General features: G+C 37.8%; 1 protein-coding gene across 5 annotated transcripts in view; it reads right to left on the bottom strand.

Moving 5' to 3' along the window:
* PSPC1 (paraspeckle component 1) overlaps positions 1-12,241 on the bottom strand; it is a 63,659-nt gene that overhangs the window by 6,364 nt on the left and 45,054 nt on the right. For 4 of the 5 annotated variants that reach the window (XR_001414501.1, XR_001414499.1, XR_001414500.1 and 1 more), the window contains exons 7-8: positions 3,550-3,803; positions 350-453 (exon numbers count right to left, since the gene is read on the bottom strand). The gene's annotated coding sequence lies outside the window, so the exon portion shown is untranslated. The remainder of the gene's footprint in view (positions 1-349; positions 454-3,549; positions 3,804-12,241) is intronic. The other variant, XR_001414504.1, reaches the window with a different exon arrangement.

The following is a 12,241-nucleotide window of genomic DNA, read 5'->3' as shown; positions in this document are numbered from 1 at the left end:
CTACTGGCTAATCCCGATGACTGTTAAGAACTGCAGCCTACAATCTTGATCTTACCAACTGGATTCTGAGTGCAATGTATCAGTAACATCCAGTAGCTCATCACAGTAATGTGGCACTATGGTTTTTGGATGCAAGACACATTATGGCCAGCCAGATTTTGAGCTGCCTGCAAGACTTCAAGTCTTTGTCAGTAATATATCACAAGAATTATGCAAGGAATTAAATTGTCTGAAGGCAAGTATTAGTTTGAAGTGTAGAAGCAGAATTACATCAAATTGCAAATGTGAACAAGAAGAGGGCGCCTAATTTCAGTAATTGCTGAATAAAGCCAAATAGCCTAATACATACCTTGTACTAAAACTTGGTTTAGGATTCCCTGTTGTATGCATAAGATCACAGGAGGATTCTGCACAAGCCAGTCTTCATCTGCATTTTAAGATTTTAATAGTAACCTAAAAAAATAAAAAGACAGTAAATAACACTTCAAACAAACTAGAAAATACAGTAGCTTCTCTTTTCAAATACCCATAAGTATAAAATGGAGAAATAAACCATAATAAAACTTCACATTACCATAAAAAAATCCATTTATTCTCTACCCATTCTTACCACTTAAATGGTTACTACACAGATTTCTCTCAAGATTTTAAATTTGATTTTACTACCTCAGCAGTTAAACAACAGCTGTTCCAAGAACATTAACAAGTTCCTACATTTTCATACTTCTACTTGGAGTAGATTAAGTGCAGTTCTGCTCTGAAGATTCCCAAGTCATTTCTCTTTGGAGGGTTTTTAAAACACGCATGACATACACAATACTGTCATCTTCTGGGCCTGCTAATGCAGGTGGCCAAAGTGACACTTTATCCTTCTCATACTATTGCCACTAAAATAATTGGGATCCCTGCACACAACACAGAGTTATTAATGAAACTTGAGAACTACCGGCTCCCACTGCAGCTGTACTGAGGGTGTGGAAGCACAAATACAGCCTCCTCCCCATCCCACAACCCACTGTTGCACAGACCTTCAACAGACACTTAAAAGGGGCCAAGCTATATATGAAAATAATACAACTGAACCAAAATGTTGTCCTACTTCACAGTAATATCTCAGAACTACAATACAAGTCTCATTAAAATACATTTTAATATTAAAAGTATTAGAAATTGATGCAAAAGTTTAAGACTTTTGACCTTTTGACAAGGTAAAACCTTGCAATAGATCTGCTTGCATTTGCAGTAAGTGCAGTTGGAAGAACAAACAGCAAGTCAGAGCACAATTTTATTCCTATTACATTTGTTAATTCATAATTAAAACTATTTTAATTATATTCAAAAAGGCCTAAATAATAATTGAAAGTGTTAATAAGGGTATTCATCTTGAACTCTGTTTTCTTCCAGAGTCCTCATGCAAAATAATTACCTAAAGTGTTTAAAAATCAACAGCTCCCTGCCCCAAAAAAATCACCTCTTCACAGATCCCTCTGCTTTAAAATAACATGTGAGTGCTGCAACGTTTGACAGGTTTAACATAATCCATTGCTGGGGCTGGGGGAGCACACACAGAAACACGTTGCAGAGCGCAGGAGCCCCAGAGAAGTGTCTGTGGAGGGACAGACTGCCTGGAAAGCCTCCAGTGACAGCAGGGCAAGGGGATGAAGAACTCTGTATGCTCTTAAAGACTTCTGAAAACAATTTACCAACATCTTGGGGTCCTGTTTGCTGATAAGAAAACTTAGCATGCCCTGCTAAGTATTTCTTAGAGAAAAAATGACTTTGGAAAGCCACACACTGGTTGCACCTTTCAGACCAGCTTCACTTCAGGAACAGCCCCAAAAAGCAACTCAGAAGTGAGGTACATGCAAATCACAACACAACCACAAACACTTACAATAAAGGTAGCATTTACCTTATCAGATACAGCTGAAAAAAGGCTGAGACTAGCAGCTCAGAATAAATATGATTTCAAAGTTGGCATAATTTAATGTCTGAGTCCTATTAAAAGTGCTGTTAATCCATGAATTCTCCCATTTTCTTCCTTTCTCATCCCCCCCCACACATGCACACGGTGCAGGTTGCTATATATTCAGTTTCAAAAGTTCTGTTACCTATTCTGTAACACATTCAGCTAGTTAGTACTTTCTTGCTAAAGCAGGGATGGCAGAGCACAGCCTTCTAACCCTTTATAACTAGAGCTGTAATTTTATGAGTGCCAGCAGGTCAAATACCTGGCTAATGGCTGCAGTGATGACTGTCAGCCTCGAGGACCAGGCTGGAGTTGTCATCTGGACAAATATTAGTGTCCTGGGATATGACTCCCACATGGTGAAACTAATCCAACTATTGATAAGCGTGCACCCATCTCAAAGGGAAGCTACAACTACAAACTGCCCACCTTCCAGCCTGTATTTCAATATTATGCAAAAATAAAAATAAAAATTAGGCTTTTTCTCCTTTTTTCCCCCCCTATCTTATAAAGAGCAATGCTAAGACCTCCAAAGGCCCGGCCCAGTCTCTCCAGTTTCCTTAACAGCCAGTGTACGTTATCCTCTCTCTCTTGGCCACCCAGATTTACTTGGAGAGAAAGCCAGATTCTTGGCAACTGGCAGATATGAGCGGCACAACTCAGCCCAATAAATCTGGTATGTTTTTGAAGACAACCCCTAAAACCAGCCAGTAAGACCATATGGTAGTTCTACTAATTAATCATTTACCTTAACTCAAATAAAGTGATTATTCTAGTGGGGAGGCTGGGGGTGTTTTAAGCAGTATGTTTCTGCCTCTGCAGTATTTTGTCAGGATTCTCTTTCTACAAGAAATTAAGATGATTCCAACCTCTCTACCTTATATAAACCCCAATGTTCATGATTAACAGTAATTAGTTTGTTAGACCTGAATGTATCCTAGCAGCGAGTGCTGAAAGATAGGATTTTTAAGAGCGTGCAGGAACCCAGCAAATAGATATTTTTAAAGTAACAAGACTCTGAATCATCTTCATTCATACTATAAACCTTTTCTTTAAATTAAAGCTCAAAGTGGGTATGGTGCCAAGCGAAATGGATCTGAAATATTCTGAAAGGCGAACAGCTCGATAAACACGCCTGTTCTGGAGAGAGCAGATGGGCCACGCACACGCTGACGGATGCTGTGCACACATCGCCCGTTATCAGGGAAAGCAGAAAACCAGCTCCTCAGTACAACCTAGTTCAAGTAGCAGATATTTTGCTTGACAGAGTGTCTACTTGCCACTCCTGTCCTTCCAGTGCAGAACTGCTATGTGAGATGAGCTCCAAGGTGCCAGAGCAGCACACCAGCCAGAAACAGCCCCAACAATCTACAACACTGAAGGAAGTTTTACATTTACCGTGCACACTGATGCTCTGCAGCTTCACTGGTTTCAGGGACAGAACAGGTTAGGTTTGGGTTTGGTTTTGTTTTTTGTTTTGTTTTGTTTTTTTTAAATTAACAGGATTTCTGGTGGTTACTATAACAATGAGATTCCCCCCTCCATTTCCCCCTGTATTTCATGTTTACTTTAAACATTACCTAGCAACACAGACCAGCAGCACGGGCAAGTTTTGACTCGCACTGAAGTGGACCACAGGACATCCTGCACCCGCAGGCAAAGGCAGGGCTTTGAGAGCAGCAGAGGCACTCTCCATCACAGAAAGGAAGAACTCCAATGCCGAGCTGTTCCCAGGAAAACACACAATCCCTTGTAGCCATTTATTTAGGGTTTCCAAAGGGAACCCGAGAGGATCCACAGAGCTGTGTTCATGTTTGCATTTGTTCAGGTTTACCTATCAAAAGGTAACAGATAACAATGTTGGCTGCTGACATACAAAGAGAAGACTCAGTGCTAGACATTTTTAAATGGCCAAGCAATCTTTTCCTCCCCATTTTTCCCTTAGTTTTCACTCAAGTCTGGCCAAACCTGCTCACCTTAATCATGAGCCCCTGCTGAGGACAAACGCACACATTTGCAACAATAAGGTCATGAGAGAGTAAACTGTCACTTGGGCTTCACTGCATGGCTGCCAGTGATTACAGGAGACAAACCTCAACGTAGCTTTTCCCAACCTTATGTTCCCCAAATTCTCTCCTTAAGAGCTTATACTTGCAGACAGCTAGAAGCAATTAAGTATTTAAGGGAAAAAGTGAACATTACCATGTTAAGGTTGAAAAGCAAAATTAAGTTCCTAGAAACAAAAGAGCAAATACTACTCAAACTGAGCCAGGAAGGCATTAAATTTCCTTGACAAGACTATTAAAAACATTATCTATTTCACAACTTTCAAGGTATAGGATACCTGAAGCTAGGATCTTACACAGAACGAGGAATGTGAATGCAATAATACTCCTCTTCTGGAATCAGATTTCAAAAAAGAAAAAACAATGGCAGTCACATAGTGGCAAGGTTAATAAACCTATCCCAGTGACAATACTACAATCGAGGGTCATTTTTTCTTCTGATTTGCCTGGATTGCAAAAGTTCACTCATGCAGAAGTTAAACTATTTCTTCAGCATTTGGGGAACGATGAGCATGTCTAAAATTATTTAAACAGAAAGGACAAAGATCTCATCCGTTCAGCTTAAGCAAGGTCTGAATTTGAAGATCCTGAAATGTATAAGTACTTTGTAAATTTAATAAAAACTGTTCATTTGCAAATCATTATGTTCCTAGATGTAAGACAGTGCATTTAATATAAAAGAAGGATCCTTTTTTTTTTTTTGTGAAAAAGATCCCCTACAATTTCAAAGATCAGCAGAAGGGAATAAAGTCTAACTTCTTAACAACACTTGGGCTTCTATCACACAGTATAATAAAGTGTTACATTTTTAATATATATTGATATATAGACATTATGCTTTTGCAGAATTTTGTGAACTGTCAGGCTGTAGCCATACAAAGTCATGAAAATAATCCTACATGAAACAGCAACTCAGTCCTGTATCTTTGAATACAGCCCCCTCCCCTATCTGCAGCGCAGCAAGAGCTGGCTCATCAGACAGTGATTTTCATAATTAACTGTCCTACCTATGTTGTCATTAATGCAGCAGAAATTACTTCAGATGTTCAGATTTTTACTTTCAGTGATTGTGTTCCTGCTGAGCAGCTTGGAAAAACATCCAAGTAACAGGATCATTTTCTCCACTCAAAACTCACATGCCCTGTTCCGTGGACGTGAAGCACCTGGGCATTTTGTGATACTTTACCTACCATGAACAGCTAAGAAGTACAAAACTATTGAAGGAGCAAAGGAATAACCCTTGACCCTCATCACCTCTTTCACCTAGAAATAATGACATATAGATGTGACTTCACCAATTAACAAAGAATACTTAAGGAACATGACAGATCAAAAGCATATGATCCCATTGAACCGCTCTGCATTGGAAGTTAACGGTTAAAATTTCATGAGCTTATTTTAGGTCCTGTTCTAGAAATTCTCTATCGCCTGTCAGAGAAACTTACAGCTCGTTTACCTACAGTCTGAAACAAATTTAGAAATCTCTGCTGTAAACGAGATGTAATTAAACCAGCACACGTAGCAGAGAGTTAAGCAGCATCAGTATTGCGCTCCTACTTTAACAGAAGTCAGGATCTCACTGCGCTACACGCTCTGCAAACAAGTTTACAATTACACAATCTGAGATGAGAGAACCACTAAGAAAACTTTAGAGACATTTAAATAGGCGCGTTTTATTATTATTTTGATTTCAGAATTAAAATTATTATAAAGTAGCAAAGATGTGTATCAGCAAAGCCTAAGAGATAGTTTTCTCAGATTCTACAGCTTTAAAACTACAGAAAATCAGCATAAACTTTGTATTACAGAAAAATTTATATAGTTGAGATGTTATGACCTCATAAGTTTGAGAATATTTTGGATCTTCCAAAACCAACAGGGTATCTAGATTGTACATAAACCAACTTTCTCTAATTCAAAAAAACCCAACATTCTTAAGGAATTGTGAAACTCACCAATACAGAGCACCTTTACTTCTGAAGTGCAAGAATGCTGCTTAACACAACCTCACACAACGCTCCCCCTTCCCTCCTGCAGGATTCCTTACCTGTCATTTTTGCAGCAGGTGCCAAGTTGGCCAGTGTCCTAACCTCCTCTTCCAAAATAATGACAGCAGAATTGATTATCTTTGTGGGGCTAAAATCTCTGAAGCCATAAGACTGTGCTGGGGGCAAGGGCAGGGCAAGCTGTGGTCGCATGGTCCTTATAAAGAGCAACAACTGAAGAGTCACTAAAAGAGTTTTCAACTTTGAAGTGCTTAATTTGAAAATGTAAAATTTAACAATACTAAGCAATATATACATCTATATTGAAATGAAACCAGTAAGGAAGCATTCAAATACCTAAGCATGTAATAGGGGTTTAATGTTAATTCATATAAAGCTCAATAGAGTCAAAGCTTTAGTTAGATGTCAGAATCACAGAAGGTTTAATGTTGGAAGGGACCACTAGAGATCATCTAGTCCAACCCCCCTGCTTGAGCAGGGCCACCTAGAGCCAATGCCCAGGACCATGTCCAGATGACTTTTGACATCTCTAAGGATGGAGACTTCACAACCTCCCAGGGCAAATTGTGCCACTGCTCAGTCACCCTCACATTAAAAATGTCTTTTCTGATGTTCTCCTGTATTTCAGTTTGTGCCCATTGCCTCTGGTCCTGTCAAAAGATTTGGTAATTAATTGTGCAATTAAGTAATTTCCTTCCTGTGCTAACTCTGCTGCGTGACAATTGTTATCTCTGATTATTCCATCCACTTTCTAGCTTCCACCATAATAAAGCCATGTTTGGTAGAAAAAAGTAAATCTTACACTAGGTTTGAAATGCACAGGAAATGGAATCTGTCTTTCAAGACAAAGACAACAGAACAGCATTTATAAATTGCAGGGTATCCTGCTCTATCATGTATTAGTTCACTGACACAAAGACTTACCTGTTTACAAAAGAACCAGAAAGATGGTTGAGTAAAGGTGCCATTTCTCATTAAAACTTGTGTTTGTAGAGAGGAAGATGCTTATTTACACATCTCTTTCAATATGACATAACTAGTCCTTGCAACAACCCGTGCCTGTGCTTGCCTGCTCTAAGCAGATTACACCTCAGACCTGGGCTAAAAGTTGTGCGTAACATCACCAAGGAACCTGTGAAAAATTTTAAGCCAGAACATGCAGCAAATTCAACCACATAAAACCGAAGAGCAGAGATTCTCCACTTGCTACTGTTGCACAAGCTTCATAGTCTGACAAGCTGGGACTCAAGTTTGGCTTTTTGTCCTCTAATTGCACGACTGAACACATTGCTGATGCTGCTCTAAGTAAGATTTAGCTCTCCTTTCTACTACCATTTTACTTCCCTTATTTTAGTAGAAGTGGCTAGTACCTGTAAGATAAAGTTATTGTCCCTACCCAAAGTGAAATAGCTTTCTAAATGAGTATCATACATTAAAAAAAACCCCAAACATTAAGCCTCAGCTCTCATATACATGGAGCTAAGGAAACACTTGCTAACTTGTAATGAAGAGGACTGAAAAGGACCATACTAGGAATAATTTCACATTTGAATAACAGTTTAACTCTCAGGCATCTCAGTGTGTGTTAGGAATACTATTCAAATTAACCCTTCCACCACCTACTTGCCCCAAACGACACTGTGGCTGGCTACAACTTCCTTCACTTGAGAACAACAAAGTACAAAGGCCTTAATGATGACACCACGTTTGCACTGGGCTAAGCCAAGACCACATGGTAAGAAATAGAGAACTTCTTTTTGTTATCAGCTTACATACAAAGGCAGTCAGTTGGCATCATATTCAAGACTGAAGTATTTTCAATCAAATATTTTGACTATTGGCACTATTTCTCATCACAGTTCATTCAGATTTCAAGATGCAAGTTCATACTATAATTCTCAAAATATACACTTAAAAATAAGTTATCAAAATTATTTCAGGTGTCAAATTTGTAAACATCAACACAATAATGAGAAAACAGTTATGAACACATGCTAAAACATAGAAGTTGTTACTTCAGTTACCTGTTTATGACTTTTGATGTACACAAGGAAAACCCATCCATTTAAAGACACTACAAACATTATTTGCTGTCTTGAAAAAGAAACTCCACTTAAGCAAGCAGCAGCTTCTCCAACGAAGTCCGCATTTCAAACCGAAGTTCTGTGCACTGATGCATCAGTTTCTTTGAAAGGTTAACAATCATTTACCTCTTATCAGATTCTTCCACTACTTTTTACAGACCATCTTCAAAGAGCTCAATTTGCTCTCTTGTTCAACTCAAACTTGTTCTTGCCTTTCTTGCAACTTTATTTCCATCTTATTTAACATGCTATTTTGGTCAATTTACTTTCTTTCTGAGCTCTGCAAAATCTCAGATCTGATCAGCACCTGACTGCCTACTGTGCTCTGACAGGGTAGACTTATGCATGAACTTTGAGTGGCTCTAGTTTACTCCTCACCATAAACTAAGTGCAAATATCCAAGTAGCTTAAAGATGAACCTCATCAACTGGAGGCAGTAACAGGTCTTCATATCTTTATTACAAAATTAGGGAATCAGACTGAAATAATCATCCAACAGGTTCATTTTCTGTAACACAGCCTGAATTATCAAAGGAATTTGTGTCATTGACAATACAAGTGTAAGTGGCTCATATTTTTTGGAAATTTGTATGTATTATTTCTTAAGTCTCTACTCAAGCTTGCTCAGATCAATACCTCATTGAGAATACCACATTTATAATTCACGAAAGGTAACAACTGGAAGCACACTGCTAGGACTGGAAAGGTGCAAACTAACAAGACTGTAGCTGGCAAGAGCAAATGCTGATTTAAGCGCTCCATGACTACACCACCCTCAACACCCAACTGTAGTAGCTGCCACTTTTCGCAGAAGAGATGAAGACTTTGAAAAGCATCCTTGTAGCCATAAAGGAACTTCATTACCTGAGGCAGATGAAGCAACTGCTGAAACATCTGAAAGCACTACCATATTCAAAGCCCAAGGAAGGCTCTGACAGTCACACACCCCATCAGCAGAAGCAGCTACTTCATGTGCTGACTGTTCAACTACTCAGATTCATCACTGTGGCAACAGTCCTATTCCTATTTTGTCAGGATCAAGGAAAAGATAACATTTTCCTTCAGTAAGAGCAGGACCAGATTAGGGCAGCATTTGTTTTTAAGGAGGAGCTCTCTAAACTCATGACAGAAGTCCTCTATTGGAAGCATCCGTAGATTAAGTTACACGTATTTGAATTTCAGTCCTTTCTCATCATAATTTTGTCTTGTACATTTAGTCTTTTCCTGCATGTCATTAATAAAGTTTCGCCTCTGTTCCTTTAAGGTTATGTAGACAAAAGCTAAAAATAAGAGTAAATACAGCCAACTCCTCAATAACAGTACTCCTCCCCATATCTTAATGAAACAGTCTTTCAGACTTACTTTGTCCATTAAAGCATGTATTTTATTTGCATGCTTATGCTGAACCAGTTTCCTTTATAGCAGAACTCCGAAACAATATTTAAGAATTTTAAATGAAATTTATCAAGAGTCATATTTGGGGTTCTTAATTCTCTAGTAGCTTCCAAATTTTTAGAAGAAATAAACTGAAAGATGAGGTGAAACCACATCTTCATGGTTTTCCATGTTACTATCCCTCCCATCTCTACATCCATGAAGAGCACTTACTTTTATTTTTCCAAACACCTATGAGTCAAGAAAGGGTACCTATCTATTTTTTAAGTTCCCATGTATTCTGTGACTTATTTATTGTGTATTGATTTACACAAAAGAGAAACTTTAATCCAGAACGAAGTCTCATTTTGCCCCCCCTCAGAAAGACCCATAAATCCTTTTCAACAACGCAACAGGTTAAGAATACATACATGATATACTTTCATATACATTCATATACTAACAAAGCACTTATGGGCAGATACATAATGACTTGCCAAATCATATAAAGATCTCTTTTTACTGTGCATCTAATTATTTCCTTTAACCCATTTCCATCTAATTCAGTATTACAATCCCCAAATAAAGTTTTATACAGCTCACATCCTCCACATCATCAGGAAAAGTTAAAGCCTTTTACAATAAAAGAAAACCTGGAACAGAGAATAGGAAACAAAGTCCTAAGTGGAATAGATAACAATACCCAGAACAGGCCAGTGACACTCTTCAAAGATGACTGATTTGGCACAGTCCTATAGTCACTCTGTCACATTACGTCCTCACATCCCTTCTAAAAGTTTTGCAGAAGCTTGCAGGATTTTCACCGTAATACTAATGGAAGGTTAGGGTTGAGACACAATGTCCTCAATGTCAGACCAGTGAAAGATTTAGAGCTCAAATACTTCATAAATATGCCAAGACCTGTAGTAAAATAAAGTTTTTTCCATCTTCTGTAAAGACACCATTCAGCTTCCTTGGCACTGGGAAGTTTTGAAGATACCAGAATACCAGATTTTTAAACAATTTTGATTATTTTTTTTACAATAATATGAAGAAGATTCTACATTACCAGTTTTCCCACCTGAGGCCTGAAGAATTAAGCAACATATAATAACCAGCCCCTTACCCTCCCCCAAAAATCCAGATGGACACTTTGAAACCTGTGAGTACTTCTGTGACTACTACAGCAATAAAGCAGAAATGTAAATGTAGTATCAAGGTTCTGGACAGACTTTTAGTACCAGTATTTATTTCCCAAAAAGATGAGACACCTAGGAAACTCAGTTTTATACCTAACTGGAAGAAGAAAAAGATACATGAAAATAAATTTCAAAGGTAGTAAGAAAAATGCTCAATATCTGCTTTTATCCAACTAGGCTTAAAGGCACAACATATTATCAGTCTTCAGTAACTACCATCACTTGAATTATCCTATTTCTGATATTCACACCACGTGCCATCATCTCCAGTAAAGCACTCGTACCTAATCTAATTATATTTTTAAGATGCTAACAATAGATCAATATTTATAACTGGGTAAAATACAACAAATTATATCACTTAAGTATTTGTTATAAAGTTTTGCACAACGGTTCCAATTTAAAAAGTAAAAAGTGCATGCCCAGGAAGTCACACACCCCATCAGCAGAAGCAGCTACTTCATGTGCTGACTGTTCAACTACTCAGATTCATCACTGTGGCAACAGTCCTATTCCTATTTTGTCAGGATCAAGGAAAAGATAACATTTTCCTTCAGTAAGAGCAGGACCAGATTAGGGCAGCATTTGTTTTTAAGGAGGAGCTCTCTAAACTCATGACAGAAGTCCTCTATTGGAAGCATCCGTAGATTAAGTTACACGTATTTGAATTTCAGTCCTTTCTCATCATAATTTTGTCTTGTACATTTAGTCTTTTCCTGCATGTCATTAATAAAGTTTCGCCTCTGTTCCTTTAAGGTTATGTAGACAAAAGCTAAAAATAAGAGTAAATACAGCCAACTCCTCAATAACAGTACTCCTCCCCATATCTTAATGAAACAGTCTTTCAGACTTACTTTGTCCATTAAAGCATGTATTTTATTTGCATGCTTATGCTGAACCAGTTTCCTTTATAGCAGAACTCCGAAACAATATTTAAGAATTTTAAATGAAATTTATCAAGAGTCATATTTGGGGTTCTTAATTCTCTAGTAGCTTCCAAATTTTTAGAAGAAATAAACTGAAAGATGAGGTGAAACCACATCTTCATGGTTTTCCATGTTACTATCCCTCCCATCTCTACATCCATGAAGAGCACTTACTTTTATTTTTCCAAACACCTATGAGTCAAGAAAGGGTACCTATCTATTTTTTAAGTTCCCATGTATTCTGTGACTTATTTATTGATTTACACAAAAGAGAAACTTTAATCCAGAACGAAGTCTCATTTTGCCCCCCCTCAGAAAGACCCATAAATCCTTTTCAACAACGCAACAGGTTAAGAATACATACATGATATACTTTCATATACATTCATATACTAACAAAGCACTTATGGGCAGATACATAATGACTTGCCAAATCATATAAAGATCTCTTTTTACTGTGCATCTAATTATTTCCTTTAACCCATTTCCATCTAATTCAGTATTACAATCCCCAAATAAAGTTTTATACAGCTCACATCCTCCACATCATCAGGAAAAGTTAAAGCCTTTTACAATAAAAGAAAACCTGGAACAGAGAATAGGAAACAAAGTCCTAA

This window comes from Calidris pugnax, unplaced genomic scaffold (assembly GCF_001431845.1).
Source record: "Calidris pugnax isolate Ruff unplaced genomic scaffold, ASM143184v1 scaffold20, whole genome shotgun sequence".
Classification (NCBI taxonomy): Eukaryota; Metazoa; Chordata; class Aves; order Charadriiformes; family Scolopacidae; genus Calidris; species Calidris pugnax.
The sequence above is the reverse complement of the archived record's forward strand: the minus strand, read 5'-3'. Positions and strand labels throughout refer to the sequence as shown.